The 19007-nt window shown below is 39.7% G+C and overlaps 1 long non-coding RNA gene across 1 annotated transcript in view; it reads right to left on the bottom strand.

Moving 5' to 3' along the window:
- LOC148132516 (uncharacterized) overlaps positions 1 to 19007 on the bottom strand; it is a 70520-nt gene that overhangs the window by 27091 nt on the left and 24422 nt on the right. The window contains exon 2 of the long non-coding RNA XR_015748122.1: positions 4324 to 4419. This is a non-coding gene — a long non-coding RNA (uncharacterized LOC148132516). The remainder of the gene's footprint in view (positions 1 to 4323; positions 4420 to 19007) is intronic.

Below are 19007 nucleotides of genomic sequence, written 5' to 3'. Positions count from 1 at the left end.
CTGTTGATTGAGGTAATTTCAGGGTCAATACTTGGAAATAACATTCTGACATTCTTTAGAAACTTCAACATGAGAACTGCTTGGGAATTCTGGATGCTTGTCAAATGTGGAGCATTTTTAATGTCATCAGTTTAATTCATGAGGCATTCATGCCCTCATTTTGTTCCATTTGTAGTAAAGGTCCTTGATGAATCAATGGCTCTGTAAATTCAGATACTCCTGGAAAAAAAATCAGCTTACTTGGAACCATATCAGTCTGGAAATATGTCAGGTTATGAGACTGATTCAGTTCTCATTTTGTTCCATTTGTAGTAAAGGTCCTTGATGAATCAATGGCTCTGTAAATTCAGATGCTCCTGGAAAAAAAATCAGCTTACTTGGAACCATATCAGTCTGGTAATATGTCAGGTTATGAGACTGATTCAGTTTCTATCAGCTTGATAGCCCAACACCAATGGGATTGCAACTTTATTGTTTCTCCTTGACCTCTCAAACTGGTACTATTCACTACAATACCCTTCTGTTCTGTAGTCCGTGAATAAAGGACACAGTGCAGCAGGGTCGTACTTGTAGAACCAAGTTGAGAAGATAGATTTGTTTAACCATTCTTTGGCCTCATGACAAATTGTGGAGTTCTATTAGGTTGTCTTTTTATTTCAGGACTGTTTGACATCTATACTGATGGCATTATTAGGAGATATAAAAAGAAGTCACTCTACCTTTTGACATTTCTGACACCTAATTCTATTTCTTTATGTCATCTGAGTCAAGAAAGTCTAGAATCAGTGTATGAAGAATGATCTCATGATAAGGAATCACAGTGACATTCACACATAAGCCTTAGGTCTCATTTATTTACATTTCATTTTACTTCTCATTGTTTTTTTCTTAAGAGTAAAATCATAACAATGCATGTGCTTATGGATTCTAATGAATGCGAGTCACTCTTCCTACTGAAGGTGTGGCTGTCACCATTCTCTGAAATTCACACTGTTGTTTTCAGCAGGCTTTGGGACAGAGGATTTCTAACCCCATTTTACTATCTGACTTCAACGGCCCCTATGTGGATATTAGCTATTCATTATTATTTGCTTGATTTGTTTTTCCTTTGGATTTTTAAAATATTAATAAATTACTGTGACTTACATTGGATATAAATATATTAATAAATCTATTAAATAAGTAATTAATTAACCTGCAGAGCTGAGAGTGGCTTCTCCTAGCAATAAACTGTTTAGCAACAATCACTGTGGTTGATCAGGAAAAACACACCACATTTATTCAGGCCTGTTCATCTCAAAAAGCAATTCATACCATGTAGGACTCTTGATGTAATACTAAAAACTGCTAATATTATACTAATATTATAAAATCCCGTAGGCTTGGTATCTGACATTCTCACCCCAAGAACCTCTCTTTTCATTCTAAATATATTCAGAGCAAAGGTGGGCTTTTGAAAAGCAACCTAATTTTTATATTACAAGGCAGAGAAGAAGGAAAGAAAGCAGCCACTCACATCTCCTGGATAATTTCATTGCATTGGGTAACATAGTAAGACTTAAAAAGGATAGGAAAAGCATGGTTTTTGAATACTTCCTAATCTCTTGACACTCAATGGTCATCAAAGATACATGTAGTTGTTTCTGTCTAACCAAATAATTTGGTGTGTGGTGTGCATGTACAATTTGTCTCCAAATCTAATTAAAGTGACTGCATGTGGTTTGCCTCTATGTGAGTCTAATCATGATAGGGTGCTAGTTGCTGCATCACCTGTAAAGTCATGGAATCAATTATTAACCAATCCACTTAGAGACAAACAAACTACTCTCTAATAAACTATTTGGTATCAGAAAAAAACTATCCTGTTATCTGCAACTCTTACACTGCAAAAACATGTGGACTACACAACTCGATCAGGGCAAAGCAATCTACATAAACTTCTGTAAAACCTTTGATAAAGTGGTACATGACAATCTACTACTAAAACTAAAATCTTATGGCATCTCTGGACACCTGTATAAATGGATAGAAGCATTCCTGTCAAACAGACAACAAATGGTCAAAATTGGGAGCGTCCTATCAAATTCTGTACCTGTCAACAGTGGTGTCCCCAAGGCAGTGTTCTAGAACCAACTCTCTTCATACTCTACATAAATGACCTCTGTGATCATATTAAGAGCAATTGTGTTCTCTTTGCTGATGATATAAAGCTATTCAACACCACAGACGATACTGCTACCCCTCAAAAACGTATCAGAATGGTCAAACAAATGGCAACTTCAAATCTTAACAAATAAATGCTCTGTCTTACATATTGGCAAAAAAAATCAGAAAATAAAATACAAGCTGAATAGTCAAGACCTTGTTGATGATCCAAACTCTGTCAAGGACCTTGGAGCACTCACCTCTAATGATCTAAGTGCTAGAGCCCACTTTAACTACATAGCCAAAAAGGCATTAAGAGTTGTTAATCTAATATTACGTAGCTTTTTCTCTGGTAATATCACACTACTAACTAGAGCATACAAAACATTTGCTAGACCAATACTTGAATACAGTTCATCAGTCTGGAACCTGCATTACATATCTATTAACACAGTTGAGAAAGTCCAGAAATATTTCACAAGAAGATTTCTACACTCCTCTACTCATTGCAGAATACCTTATGTCACCAGACTTGAAATTCTAGACCTAGAAAACCTAGAACTACGCCACCTTTGGTCCGATCTAAGTATAGTATATAAAATTATACATTGCAATGTCCTATCTATCAATGAATACTTCAGCTGCAACCATAACAATACAACAGCACACAATAGATACAAATAGATACCTGACTCTGTGGTTTCTTCCCCAACCCCCCAAAATTTTAACCTTAGACTGTCTACTATTGATCTCACCCCTTTCCTAAGAGGTCTGTAGGGGGCGTGCATAAGCGCACCAACGTGCCTACTGTTCCTGTCCTATTGTTTCTTTTTATTTTTCTTATATGTATCCATTTCATATTTTCATAACTATGTTTATACTTATACCTGTTATTTCATAATCGCTTGACAAATAAATAAATAAATAAATAAATAAATAAATAAATAAATAAATAGATGTTGCATCTGTGTTTATATGTTTCTGCCCTCCACTCAAATTGTATCTATGTTTATGTATGTTGAGGAGCATAGGGAAAGCTATATAGGTCTCACTGTTGTTCATGTGGCCAGGAAGGAGAGGGGCTGGATGAGGAAATCACAAAAGCAGCATTTGGACCCACTGTCCAATTGTCTCTCCAATAGGAATACACTAGGAGCTGTTTTCTTCTGACCTGATATTAGGCCCAAGCCAAAAATTAAGACAGTGAAATCCAATCAAGTTCAATCTTTTACTGTATTTGCTTGCACCTAATAGAAGGAATCTTGTCAAACTAAAGCTGTAACTTTCTAACCTGCTAAACATCTTCTGAGAGATTCTAGGATGGTTACCCTGAACTATTTCCACTGTCCCCCATCTATCTCAGAACTGCACAATCTCTTCACCCAAGTCTCTTTCTGGGAAAGCTCTGAGCTGACAAAATCCTTCTGCTCTGCTGCTGCACGTGCACATTTCTATCACATCTAAGTAATTTTTAGGTTTGATCTTTTTCCTACTGGATTGTCCTACCACTTCAAATTTGGTCCTGTTACATTTTGCAGAAAATATTCATCACATCCCAACCTTTTTTGTATAATTTCTTTCTAACTTTCTCTTGGGGTAAAAAGGATAAAAGAGAAGTTCTGTAAGATGGTGAACTTGCAGAAATGTTCCTTTCTTCTTCTTACTCCAAGGATACTATTTGTGTTGCTTTTAAAAGCACACAATTTATTTGAAGATAGCGCATATGCTGTGGGCAACATTTTTTTCCCAAGTGGAGGAAATATTGGATATCCTTGTAGTTTTAATTTCTCTTTCCTATTTTCTCACCTCTGTTTCTTTCTTTGTAGCTTTTTCCCCTGGACTTCTTATTTTTTTATCATCTTTAATCTTAAGCAGTAAAAATTTTTAAGTCAATCTACTTAGTTACAGGTAATTAATTATAAACTGTTCAAAAACAAAAGGCACAGTATCTGTGCAGTCAGGAAGCACTGCATGGCTAAGATTTCAGGGAGAAATAATGGCGAGAAGTCTTTTCCTGAAATATAGCTTTCTTATTCAAGGCAGCCAGTGTGCCAGACACTATATCTTCTCCAAGACTCCTGCTAAGCCAACAATATCTTTCCTGTCTTCCTCAGAGACCTTAAATTTACTGCAAAACATAAGGGAAAGATGCTCCACTTCTTGTCAGTTGGTCCTTACCTGCCTTCTTAATCTAGAAGTTTATAGCTCAATCGTCTTCCACAGTGTTTTGTTTTGCCTCCCATCTCTAAATGGTTTGCTGTGTTTCTTGGGTCTCTAGGATGGAAAGATAGAAATAACATTGTGTCCAGATGAGTTTCTCTTGTCTTGGAAATGAGATAGAGGCAAAAAACAAAGCAATAATATAGAGAAGAGTATAAAACAAACAATAAACCAAATCACATAATAGAAATAATAAAGAGAAAAGATGAAGTAGCCTAAAATTAAACTAGGGCAGGTGTAGGGAAACTTGGCTCTTTTATCACTAATGGACTTCAACTCCCAGAATTCCTGAGTGAGCCATAAAAGGTTCCCCATCCCTGGCCTACTGGTTTTTCAGTTGTGGGGGAAATCAATTTTTGATTTGAATGGGACTGAAAAACCAGTAGGCCAGGGATGGGGAAACTTTTATGGCTCACTCAGGAATTCTGGGAGTTGAAGTCCATAAGTGATAAAAGAGCCAAGTTTCCCTACACCTGAACTAGGGGAAAATATAATCCTTTTTTTCAAAACAATGCTAGGCTGTCCCACTGTTGTCTTCTGTCTTTGAGTTCATGTTCATTCAGGAAGGAAATCTGTCTGTATCCTGTTATCATATTGACTGGCAGGATTTCAAATAATTTTATCTCTTTCCTCAATTGCTCTGTGGACATCTGTCTTAAAGTAGATAAATATCCCAGGCAGAAAACTTATATTTTACTGTGTTTTTGTTCATTTGAGTTCATGTTCATTCAGGAAGGAAATCTGTCTGTATCCTGTTATCATATTGACTGGCAGGATTTCAAATAATTTTATCTCTTTCCTCAATTGCTCTGTGGACATCTGTCTTAAAGTAGATAAATATCCCAGACAGAAAACTTATATTTTACTGTGTTTTTGTCACTATTAACATGGCCCTATTTTATGGTTTTAACATTGGTTTGTTATGTTTGAAGTTGATTTAAATTTGAAGTTATTTTTATTGAAAAGATGGCTAAAAATAAAAGAGGGATATGATGGTATGAGCTATTTATTACCTTTGCCCTTGTGATCATCAATCCAGTGTTCGCAATTTTATTTTTTTTTAATTCAATAAAAAAAAAACTGTAAGAAATTAAACAATTGGTGTTTCTTAAACATTTAAATGAACTTCAATGAAGGTTTTCTGTTCTTTAAATTACATAATATTTTGACTGGGAAAATTGCATTCTATTGTAGTACTGAAATTATTAGAATGAAATTCTCCTAATCAAAACATTGATGCTATTAATTTGATTGAGAAGTGAAAGATAAACTTCTGCCCTGTTTAAAAGACTGCATGAGATTCCTTGAACAGGAAATGTTGAGCCTACACATCCATAATTAGAAACACCAAAGGTTTTGACGCACTTTAGAGCAGAGAGAAAGCTTGAGGAAGGAAATGCCATATTTGAGAACCAATGGCAGATGACGTGGCACTGACATTTTGCCCAATGCTGCAAAACATTATCTGTTTCAGACTCAGGATTCGCTTCTGGGATCACCTTTCCTTTTCATTACAGAAGAAAGTTAGAAAGATAGAAAGTTACAAAGCTACTGCATAGACAAAGACGTCATGAAAATAAATGTCTTCTATATAGTTTTCTTGTTGTTTGATCAAATGCTGTTAGTTTTATTGCAGCTACAATGCAACTCTGCTGCATTATGATTTATGTTTCTTTGTTTTAATTGTTGCTAAGATCGGTCTGCAATGTTATGGAGGGTAGGCAAGACAGAAAATAAATGAATTAATAAACAATTATTAGCAGCTGCTGATAAAGCCATTTATCCCAGGGAATTATCTAGGACAGGACTCCCCAACCCCTGGGCGATGGACCACTACCAGTCTGTGGCCCATCCGAAACCAGTCCACGCAAGCAGGAGGAGAGCACACAAATCTCCATTTGCACATGTGCAGGGTTAGGTTGCACACATGAAACCAACCCCTCTCTCTGCCAACACTGCCTACTGTGGCCTCTGCTGATCCACAGAGCCAGAAAGATTGGGGACCGCTGATCTAGGATATACATATTCATCAAAAACTCAGCTGAAAAGTGCTGGATATTTTTGCCTCCGAGTTCTGTACATTTATTGTTAACTTGGGGGCCCATTGCAAAACAATGCCTCAGGAATGACAAAACAGGCAGTCTCATAGGGCTTTGGTAAACTTAAGAATTTTTTTTTAGACATAGGCTTCCCCACCAAATAACTTGATACATTTATTTTTGTTTCATCTGCAAAATTCCCTGATTTCAGTATGCTAATGTTATTCCAATTAAACCAGGGGTGGGTTTCAAAAATTTCAGCAAAGGGTTCTCTGCCTGGTTGCTGGGTGGCCATGGTGGGCGTGGCCTAGTCAGCCTCCTGCACCACGGTGGGGGTGGGGCGCATTTTTGCCCTCCCCGGGCTCCGGAGGCTCTCTGGAAGCCGGAAACGGGCACATTTCCGGTCTCCCTGAACTTCTGAGAGGCCCATTTTCCCCCTCCCTGAGCCTCTGCACATGCCCTGCACTTACCTACATCCAAAATGGGCCCTGTGGGGACTCTGGGGAGGTGAGGGGTGGGCAGGGCCAGCCAGGAGTGGGATTTGGGGGTCCCAAACCCTTGCAAACCCCCAGCAGCCCACTCCTGAATTAAACCATTGGAAATTAGAATTTTTACAGCAAAACAAGTAAAGAGTATCAAAAGATTTGCCTTTTCTGAGCTCTGATCAGTTGTGATTGGATTGATCTAGGAGGGAAGGAGGGAGGTGGGAGGGAGGGAGGAAGGGAGGGAAGGAAGGGAGGAGGGAGGGAGGGAGGGAACGAAGGAAGGAAAGAAAGAAAGAGTGGTTGGCATGTATTCATCATTAAACACTAGTACTTGGCTACACAATAGATATTCTTAATGCAATTATAGTAAGATAGGCCAAATTTTACTATTTAAATCTTGGTAAAATGCTCTAACTACCTGTTGCAACAGAGAACCAATCCTCAAGAATTCAGTAATTGTTTTCTGGAATCCCAGTACAAAGGGTTTAAATCCCACTCCTGCAAACACATATTTTTCAGAAGTCATTCAATGAGGTGTCTTCTAGATGTCTTTAACCATACATAACCAGAAGAGTCCTATTAAGGTTTTGAAAGACTTTATAAGAAGGAGAGGCAAAAGGGTAAACTTTACATGCTGGACTACAAAAGAGATTTTTAAGGCTTTGAAAAGCTTTTGCCTTGAAGTACAGATTAATACAAACTACCTCTGAGACTTTCTTTCAAGGGGTAAAGAATAGTTCTCAAAACTCAGGGAAGGAATACAAGATTGGCTTATTTTACCAGGGCAAACTGAATACTCATCCTGGACTTTTGCTAATGAGGAATGATTGATGAAGCATTTGAATTCTGTTTTTTTTTAATTAAGGGATGAACTACAGGAAGAAGAGATATTATGTTGTATTTAGAAATGGTGATAAGCTGCTAAAACTGTTTTTTCTTGTTGGGATGAAAAGGGGAATTCTTTCCTGTTCTTTTGTGTGTGTGTGTGTTTTAATTTCTCACACTTTTTTCCCCTATTGCATGTTTCTCTTTGCATTTTGTATAATTTGTATGGGGTTTTATTCTTTCCTTTTATTATTCTTAACAAAAATACTGAAACTCAATCATCCCTGACCTGCATGACCCTATTTGGAGATTTATACTTCAATATACACTACTACATCAATTAACAATGATTGAGGCTGCTAGAAGAGTAAGAACCAGGTAACTTCGATACCTGAAGCTGTAAAATAGGAAGGAAAAAAGAAAATACTTCAAAATAGAGGACTTTTGACTGGAGAACCCTGTAGAAGACTTCATTGAGATCTTTTGCAATACATAGGATTTTCCAGTCATTTGAGGCAATAATGGAACACACATTCAATTCGGTCCGATCTAACTATAGTATATATTGCAATGTCCTACCTGTCAATGAATACTTCAGCTTCAACCATAATAATACAAGAGCACACAATAGATACAAACTCAAGGTCAACCGCACCAAACTTGATTGCAGGAAATACGACTTCAGCAATAGAGTGGTCAATGTCTGGAATACTCTACCTGACTTTGTGGTTTCTTCCCCAAACCCCAAAAACTTTAACCTTAGACTGTCTACTATTGACCTCACCCCTTTCCTAAGAGGTCTGTAAGGGGCATGCATAAGCGCACCAATGTGCCTACCGTCCCTGTCCTATTGTTTATTTTTTTTCTTATATGTATCCATTTCATGTATTCATAACTATGTTTACACTTATACCTATTATCTTGTAAGCGATTGACAAATCAAATAAATCAAATAAATAAATAAAGGGTGACCCTAGCGTGAACTTACATATCTGCTAGCATCATTCTCAGCCATTTGAACTACTTATCACATTGGTAGTATCTGTTATTTTAAAAAATTAAGAGTAGCTGATATTATTTTGTAAACTTCCTTGAAATTATCTATAAATGTATGCACCTTTCAGTTGAAAAAGAAAATGCCTGAATTTTGAAACATCTATACATATTTATATTACCACCTGTCAACCAGTCAATCAATTATGAAATAACAAGAAACTTGTACTTTAAAGGCTATTTAATTAGCAAAACTGATGGCTAAATGACACGCTATAAACTGTATTTTATTTCATGTTAATGTTAAGTCTTGCTGATTGTGCTTTTTATTATCTTCCAATTAATCTTGATTCCTGGTGGCTATTCAAACCAGTCCATGCTTTCTTCACATTTTTGGGAAATGGTTTACAATTGCCTTCTTCATTCAGAGGGGGGGAAATGAGAGAGTACTCCAAAGCCACCCAACTGGCTTTATGCTTAAGGCAGCTATTAAGTGATTCATACGGTCATGAAGTGAATCTGACTGCCCATTTACTTTTCTTTTTGGAAGCTGGTTGGGAAAGTAACAAATGGGGACCACATGACCCCAGGAGAGTGCAAAATACATGCCAGTTGCTAAACACCCAAATCTTGATCACATGACCATGGGGATGCTGCCATGGCCGTAAATGTGAAAACCAGTCAGTCACTTTTTTTGATGCCATTGTAACTTTGAAAGGTCATTAAATAGTTGTAAGTTGAGGATTACATATACCAATTTCAAAATTAAAAAACCATGGACGTCATTCAGGAGAACAATTCCCCGCCCCTTTCAGATAAACCAGTGGTTCCCAAACTTTTTCAGTCCACCGCCCCCTTGGTGATACAAACTCATCCTCAGTGGCCCCCACCCAGGGGCGGGATTCAAATTTCTGTGGGCATGGCCTGCTAATCATGTGACTGGGTGGGCGTGGCCTGCTGGTCACGTGACTGGGTGGGTGTGGCCTGCTGGTCACGTGACTGGGTGGGCATGGCTTGCTGGTTACATTACCAGGTAGGCGTGACTTGTTGGTCACGTGACCGGGTGGGCATGGTTTGGTGACTGGCAAACCAAATACAAATGGTCCTCACTTAATGGCAGGTTGCTTAGCAAGTGTTCTAATTTATGATTGGCCTCCCCAGAGCTACTTGACCTGTTTTTGGAGTTTTGACAGCCATGCACACACACACACACACACCCTTCTAACCCATCTGGTTGGACTAGATATCTCATTCACTTTCTCCTCCCTCCCTTTCTTTCTTTCTTTTCTGTTCAGTCCATCTCCCCCTTGGTGCTACAAACTCATCCTCAGTGCTCCCCACCCCCACCCCTTATAAACAGCATTATTCGGAATAGCGGTTTGCACGACCCACCAAAGAAGATATTAACAGTAAAATTCAAAATTGTAACAATTGCACATTTATTCAAAATCCAATTTAAAAATCTTTTAAGTTAATGTTAATTCAACAAAATGGTTGAACATGATCCAGTGATACCAGGTTTTCAAAGTCTGATAGTCATTTATCAATTTAAGAATTTACTTAACAGTGAAGCAGTTACTAATGCGATGGATGTGCTTGGTGAATTGATACCAGTTTCCTAATGTCTGGTTTTAAGTCACTTAGCAGGAGTCTTAAATCACCACATTCAGTAATCTGGAGTCTATTTCTTTGCTTGGAGAGAAGTTGGATGACCACACTGAAACCACGTTCCACCAAATATGATGTTGGAAATGCAACAAGGAGCTCCTTAACTATTGTCCATAGTGCAGGATAGCGATCAGAAATTTCCTTCTGTACCTAAAACTCTTGGTACGATTTTTTAAACTTTGGCTTCAGCTCAATGTCATTTTTCAGTTCTATTAGTTGTTCCTCCACTATCCCATTTTCCTCAGTATCTAAAAATGGATTTATCACCCAATCTGGAATTTCCATCAAAAGAAGATCCTGATACTGCTCAGACATATCTTTATGCAGCATGTCCAAATGGTCACAAAAAACATGCAGATCATCATCTTGTATCCCACCTTTCTTTTCTAGCTCAGACAAGCTTGGAAATTGGTATAGCTCGCGATGGCCTATATTGCGCTTGAATAGAGCTAACTTCGAAATAAATGTAGAGATGACAGATTTGGCCTTAATAAGATTGACTTCATTTCCTTGCAACTGCAAATTCACTTCATTGAACTTTGTAAACAGTTCTGATAAATAAGCAATGTCATGCCTGATCTCTTTGAGTTCATCACTGAACAAAGCATTCTTGCCTTCAAAAAATTCCACAACAGTGTCAAAAAGATTGTAAAAGCATCTCAAACAGTTGCCTTTTGATAGCCAATGAACTTCTGTATGAAGCAGCAAACGATCAAAATCTTTATCATTCTCAACACAGAGCTCCCGGAATAGTCGATCATTGAGAGCATGTACTTTAATTTTGTTCACTGCAGTAATGACAGTGTGTAATGACTTGTTCAAGCGATCACTGAGGTTTTTTGCAACCAGATGTTGGCGATGAATGACACAGTGAATGGTAAAGACATTTGGCACTGCTTTTTTCAAGTAAGCAACACACCCATGGTAGCGACCAGTCATTGATGGTGCTCCATCAGTTGCACAAGCAAGTATGTTGGTTAGTGGAATTTCCTTGTCTTTGAAGAACTGCTCAACAACATGAAATATTGACTTCCCCTTTAGTACCTGTATTTAGCTGCCTTGCAAATAACAACTCTTGAGTCAAACTTTCATCTTTAATAAAGCGCACATAAGCAAGAAGAAAAGATTTATTGCCTGGCAAAGTTGATTCATCCAGCTGTAATGCAAAGTCTGTTGTCCGTAGTATGCTGCACATATATCTTCCACATTCTCAGCCATTTCATCTATGCATCTTTGAACTGAATTGTTGCTGACAGGAATTGTCTTAATTATATCATGTGGTAACTTAGCAAAACAGTACTCAGAACCTCACTAATGGCTGGTAGGATGAGTTCTTCACCAATAGTATGTGGCTTTCCAGACTTAGCAATCAGCAATGAAATGTTGTATGATGCACGCAAACCATCAGTTTTTTGTTGGGAAGCATTAGAAAACATGCAAGACAGTGTTGGGCGCTTTTGAAATTTGTCATGAAATGATTGAAAAAAAGTTAGATTCTTGTCTGCCTTGTCAGGATGTGCCTTCTTCAAATGTTCGTTCAGACTGGAAAGCTTCATTGCCTCATTAGAAAATACTTTCCCACATATTAGGTACTGTGGCAGCTGCTGGTTTGATGCTGCTGGTATAAATCCATACTTCAGATACTCCACACTATAATGTCTACATTTCTTCTTTGATTTTTATGCTTCTGTCATTTCTGCTCTGAAAATCAGAATATTTACAATATGTGTATGTTCACATCTGGTTTGAAAAGAGTTACAGTTACGGGGGGGGATTTAGTAGAAATCTGCTTTTTAAAACCGAATACAAGTGGTCCTTGCTTAACGGCCGGTTGCTTGGCAAGTGTCCTAATATTTATGACTGACCTCCCCAGAGCTACTTGACCTGTTTTGGAGTTTTGACAGCCATACACACACATACACACACACTCCCTTCTAACCCTGTTGGAGCAGGTCATTGGACTAGAATCAGCAAAGCATCTCTGATTAGATTCTAGTAGTGAATAGAATCTAATCAGAGATGCTTTGCTGATTCTTATTCATTTGTTTTATGTCCAAGTGGAGCGGTGCACCAAATCAATCGGGTGAGCCTGAGAGAAGGAAAGAGAGAGAGAGAAAAGAAAGAGAGAGGTAAAGAGAGAGAGAGAAAAGAAAGAAGAAAAGAGAAAAGGGAAAGAAAGAAAGAAAAGGGACAAAGAAAGAGTGGGGGGGAGGGGGGAGAGAGAGAGACAGAAAGAGACAGAGAGAGACAGAGAGAGCTGATGCATCAGATTGAAATGAGGTCTAGTTTAGAGGCCCTTTCCCACATTGAAACGTATTTGGCAGCATCTTTGCCAGCACATTGAAACATCTTTGGCTTCTATTAATTAAAGGTTTTGTGGATGAAACATGGCCAAGACTATCAGGAAGCTCTCACATTTTGTTGAGGCTTAAACAGGATCCATTGGACCAGACCTCCACCCTAAAAAATTACTTTTCCCCAATGTATTACAGTGCCAATTCTGAAGAAGGCAAAACCAAAATGTACTGGTAAATTACAAGAACACACACACTCCCTTCTAACTCTGCTGGAGCAGGTGATTGGATTAGAATAAATATCTCATTATCTTTCTCCTCCCTCCCTCCTTATTTCTTTTTCTTTCTATCCCTTCCTTCCATCCCCCCTTCTTTCTTTGTCTGTCCCATTTTCTTTCTTTCCCTTTTCTCTTTCTTTTCTTTCTCTCTCTCTCTCTCATTCCCTCTCTCAGATTCACCCCATTGACTGCTGCACGCTCCGGTGCAAGGGGCTTAATGGGGTGAGCTTGTGGGGCCTCACCTCGAATGCAGCTGCAGTGGGACGTTTGAAAAGAAGAGCAAAGCCACTCTGGGTTTCCTCCCCTTTTCAAACATGCCGCCGCCACTGCATTCAAGGCAGGCATGTCAGGAAAGTGGAGAAAATCTAGAAGGCACATCGGGAAAGCGGAGGAAAGCCAGAGTGGGTTTGCTCCCCTTTTCAAACATCCTGCCGTCCTTGCATTCGAGGCGAGGCCCCGCAGGTTCATCCAATTGACTGCTGCACACTCCAATGCAAGGGGCTCAATAGGGTGACCTGCAAGGCCTCGCCTTGAACGCAGCAGCAGCGGGACATTTGAAAAGGAGAGCAAACCCACTCTGGCTTTCCTCCACTCCCACCATCACTGCGTTCGAGGCAGGCACATTGGGAAAGTGGAGGAAAGCTGGAGTGGGCTTGCAGAGTGTAACTCACCTAGATCAGATGATGGTAGGAAGGCAGGGTGGGCTGGCTGGCTGGTGCTGCTAGCGATGGCAGGCGGGAAAATAGGAAACGAGCGCACGTGTACTACATAAGGAGTGACTGGGCATGGCGGGCGGGAAATGCTGTCAGCGATTGTTGCGCATGCGCGCAATGTCATGCATGCACAATAAGGACAGCAGAAAATGGAGGAGGGGGCAGGGCCAACCAGGGGCCCTTTTTGCCGGTTCTTCAACCTACTGGAACGGTAACAGTTCTTCCGAACTGGTAAAATCTCACCCCTGAATTGTGCCCTGCGAGGGGCCCACCTCCAGCATCCCCCTGCCACCTCTTAGCGCCCCCCCTGCCGGCCCCCTTGCCTCTTACCGCCCCCCTAAGGCATCCCACCGCCCCCCAGGGGGCGGTACCGCCCATTTTGGGAACTACTGAGATAAACTATATTCTTCAGATTCACTTTCTTTTAAAAAAAGCCAATCTCCACGCCAGCTATTCACCAAGATATTATCAGGCAAAATATGCAGTTATATTTCTTTCTTTCTATTTTGTAATAAAGGTCTCTTCCTGTTCCTATGGTTTCAAACTATAAATAAACATTCCTAACAATGACTGTTAGACATGATGTGGAAGAGTTCTTCTTGGAAGACTTTTTTTAAGATGTTAGAAAATGATTTCTGCATTATAAAAAACAATAACCATCATGGCCTTTCACGAACGTTCATAGAGTAATCAATCTCCCTCAATCTAAAACAGCAAAGGGAAGAGCTGTCAACCGTAAAGTAGGTAAAAAGCTTGGCTAAATATATCCATTTCTTCACAACCTTGGTGAAAAACAATCACAACTAGATTCCACTGTTGCTTTCTGTAGAAGACTTGTTAGTGACCCTAAGAAGTGTTATCTCAGAGATAGTCTCTGTTTGCACACAGAAGGATTCAGGTTTAGCCTTTGACCACCTGGGAAAAATTCAAATTGAAAGCCAAAGAGTTCTCAACAGGCAATGTAGCCAGCGCTGGTCCTTATGAACCAATGGCTGACTCAGTATAATATGCAGCTGTCCATTTCTGGTTTACGCATGGAATTTTTTTCCTGACAAATTAAAAAAAAAACAAATTTAAGAAAGACATATGGACTTTGTCAAAGTAACAAAAATACCTAACAGCATGATCCTAAGATTGATTTATTATTTTTATCATGGAACATGACTCTACAACAGCAATAGTACTTAAGATTTATCTAGTTTCACAATGCTAGTACTATCAGGATTCTGGCAGTTACCCCATCTAAATCATGAGCCATGAGCCAAACTTTCTTATTGGGAGTTAACATGTCCGGTACTGCCTGGGTGTAACCGACTCTGAGACACATAATTGTCACCCTTGGCCCTGGTTTTCCCCCACCCCCTGGGTCTATTGTAATTCATATTCTCTAGCGGGGCACATCCATAGCCAATAGTCTTCAATCATGCTCTCCAGTTAGAATTTTGCAAGGCAGAAACTTCAGTCACTTAAGCTACTCTCTTTGAAAACATTTATGGAATGCGGTTTCGGTTTTGCAAGCTACCGCACTGCTCCCCACTCCCTTTCTGTTGGCAACTCTAAAAAGATCATAGAAATATTTTATGAATTGACATTACAGCCCTCTCTATGTGGTTTATAGAGTCAGCATATTTCCCCCAACAATTTGGGTCCTCATTTTAGCAACCTCAGAACGAGGGAAGGCTGAGTCAACGTTGAGCCGGTCAGAATCCAACTGCTGGCAGAGGAATTAGCCTGTAATATTGCATTCTAACCACTGTGCCACCATGCAATATGTCCAATGCTACAAAATAATGTAGATGGGAAAGTTTAGGATTGTGGATTACCTTTGGAAGATCTTGTAGAGTGTCTAGCTGTTCCTTTTAGTACCAGACGCTGCATTTTTGTTGTGGGATTGATGCCATCCAGACATATAGAAATCCTTTGCAGAAAGACAAACTGTGCTATCCTTTAAAACTCCTCAAGAAGCAGCATTTATTTATTTATACCATTTATAAATAAATTTATATCATACTCCTGATGATTCTAAAAGACTGGCAATTAAAAATAAAACAAAAACAAAACACCAAAAAGATCATGTGGTGCTTAAATATTTGTGAATATGTTTGAATTCACAATAGTTCTAAAAGTATGGCCTAAAGCATGAACTGTTCTTCACACGTGTTGAAACTAGATAATGAGAACCCAATGAAACAAATGAGTCAAAAATATTGTACTTGCTCAATTAATCAATGAAGAAAATGACCCAAAATTACATATTTATGTGTGGCAAAAGTGTGTGATTCTTTCTTCAGTAACTGGTGTGACCTCCTTGGGTAGCAATAACTGCAGGTAAATTTTCGAAGTAATGAGTCCTGCATATTAGTTTGGAGGAATTTTAGCCCTTTAGTCCTTATAGAACTGCTTCAAGAAAAAGTGGGTTTGGGGGGGTTGTTTTTTGTTTGCTTGCATGAACTGCCTGCTTCAATTCAATGTATAGAATGTAAAGGATGCTTGTTTGTGTTTATTTTTATAGTCATAAAGTACACTGAAGATAGTATTTAATTTCGTTGTATGAGGTGCAGTGACAATGAAGAAAACTAAACAAAACTAAAGTCCTCCCATTACATTCTTACAGGATTAAGATCAGGACTTTGACTTGGCTATTCTAAAGCATCAACTTTTTTCTGCTTTAACCATGTTTTGATTGTTATGACTAGACTATTTTCTTCCTACATGACCCATTTTCTCTTGAGCTTCAGTTCAAAACATTTTCTTGCAGAATTTGCTAGGACAATTCAGAATTCATACACTGCTCAAAAAAATTAAAGGGAACACTTAAACAACACAATGTAACTCCAAGCCAATCACACTTCTGTGAAATCAAACTGTCCACTTAGGTAGCAACACTGATTGACAATCAATTTCACATGCTGTTGTGCAAATGGAATAGACAACAGGTGGAAAGCATAGGCAGTTAGCAAGACATCCCCAATAAAGGAGTGGTTCTGCAGGTGGTGACCACAGACCACTTCTCAGTTCCTATGCTTTCTGGCTGATGGTGTGGTCACTTCTGAATGCTGGCGGTGCTTTCACTCTAGTGGTAGCATGAGACAGAGTCTACAACCCACACAAGTGGCTCAGGTAGTGCAGCTCATCCAGGATGGCACATCAATGCGAGCTGTGGCAAGAAGGTTTGCCGTGTCTGTCAGCATAGTGTCCAGAGCATGGAGGCGCGACCAGGAGACAGGCCAGTACATCGGGAGACGTGGAGGAGGCCGTAGGAGGGCAACAACCCAGCATCAGGACCGCTACCTCTGCCTTTGCGCAAGGAGGGACAGGAGAAGCACTGCCAGAGCCCTGCAGAATGACCTCCAGCGGGCCACAAATGTGCATGTGGTTGCTCAAACGGTCAGAAACAGACTCCATGAGGGTGGTATGAGGGCCCGACATCCACAGGTGGGGTTTGTGCTTACAACCCAACACTGTGCAGGACGTTTGGCATTTGCCAGAGAACACCAAGATTGGCAAATTCGCCACTGGTGCCCTGTGCTCTTCACAGATGAAAGCAGGTTCACACTGAGCACATGTGACAGACGTGACAGGGTCTGGAGATGCCGTGGAGAACGTTCTGCTGCCTGCAACATCCTCCAGCATGACCGGTTTGACAGTGGGTCAGTAATGGTGTGTGGTGGCATTTCTTTAGGGGGCCACACAGCCCTCCATGTGCTTGCCAGAGGTAGCCTGACTGCCATTAGGGAGCGAGATGAGATCCTCAGACCCCTTGTGAGACCATATGCTGGTGTGGTTGGCCCTGGGTTCCTCCTAATGCATAACAATGCTAGACCTCATATGGCTGGAGTGTGTCAGCAGTTCCTGAAAGATGAAGGCATTGATGCTATGGACTGGCCCGCCCATTCCCCAGACCTGAATCCAATTGAGCACATCTGGGAAATCATGTCTCGCTCCATCCACCAATGCCACGTTGCACCACAGACTGTCCAGGAGTTGGGGGATGCTTTAGTCCAGGTGTGGGAGGAGATCCCTCAGGAGACCATCCGCCACCTCATCAGGAGCATGCCCAGGCGTTGTAGGGAGGTCATACAGGCACGTGGAGGCCACACACACTACTGAGCCTCATTTTGACTTGTTTTAAGGACATTACCTCAAAGTTGGATCAGCCTGTAGTGTTTTTTCCACTTTAATTTTGAGTGTAACTCCAAATCCAGACCTCCATGGGTTGCTAAATTTGATTTCCATTGATAATTTTTGTGTGATTTTGTTGTCAGCACATTCAACTATGTAATGAACAAAGTATTTAATAAGAATATTTCATTCATTCAGATCTAGGATGTCTTATTTTTGTGTTCCTTTTATTTTTTTGAGCAGTGTAGTTTCATCAATTATGGCAAGCTATACTTGTCCAGAGGCAGGCAAACAGGCTCAGACTAAGACACTGCCATGTTTCATAGATGGGATACATTTCTGATAGTGAAATCCAGTTTTTTCCTTTCACCAAACCACTTTTGATTTTTATCTCAACCATAGAATGTTCTTCCATTAACTTATGGCTTATCCATGTGATCCAACAGTTTGTTTTAGTCCAAAGTTGACTTAGCCTTCCATCTTTCCGAGGCGGGTAAAATGAGGACCCAGTTTGTTGGGGCAATATGCTGACTCTGTGAACTGCTCAGAGAGGGGCTGTAAAGCAGTGAGTATATGTAAGTCTTAGTGCTATTGCTATCTTTCAAAACTGCAGGCAGGCAGCAATGTCCTTTTTAGAGAGTAGTGCCTTTTTTCCTTTCAACCCTGCTATGCACACCATTGTTCAGTGTTCTCCCAATGGTGGTCTCATGAACACTGGCATTTCCCCAATACAGCAGGATAGGTAAGTTCACATATCTGAGATTTGCTAACATTGAGAAACACTACTTGAAAGAGTGACAATGGAACTCTGAAGGAATCGCCTCAAGGAATCTTGCAAGGGAAAAAGAGAATGAATTGAAAGTGCTGCACTTATTAAAATAGGCAGCATGAACTCAGATTCCTTCATCTATTTACAATGTCTGCTTATTGTTTATTCTTATGAAGTTATTGTTTGTACTATATATAAAGGAATTCCATCTAGTAACTTTTTGTGTAGATCATCCATTAATACTCCATCTACACACAGTGCAAAGCTCTGTTAGTTTTCCTCTGCAGCTTTTGAAAAGTTTAACTCAAAACAACCCAAACAGTTTGAATACATTAACAAGAAGATGCTTGTCTCTCTTTTGAGTGTGATCATTTTTCCAGTTCAAAACAGAAGATTCCCAGATGTCCTCAGTATATCCCTTTTATTAAACACAGTAAAAGTTAGAAAATTCTTCAG

Source organism: Notechis scutatus, chromosome 2, assembly GCF_049901735.1.
Source record: "Notechis scutatus isolate UNSWTSFEM ecotype Mainland chromosome 2, rNotScu1.2, whole genome shotgun sequence".
NCBI lineage: Eukaryota > Metazoa > Chordata > Lepidosauria > Squamata > Elapidae > Notechis > Notechis scutatus.
The sequence above is the reverse complement of the archived record's forward strand: the minus strand, read 5'-3'. Positions and strand labels throughout refer to the sequence as shown.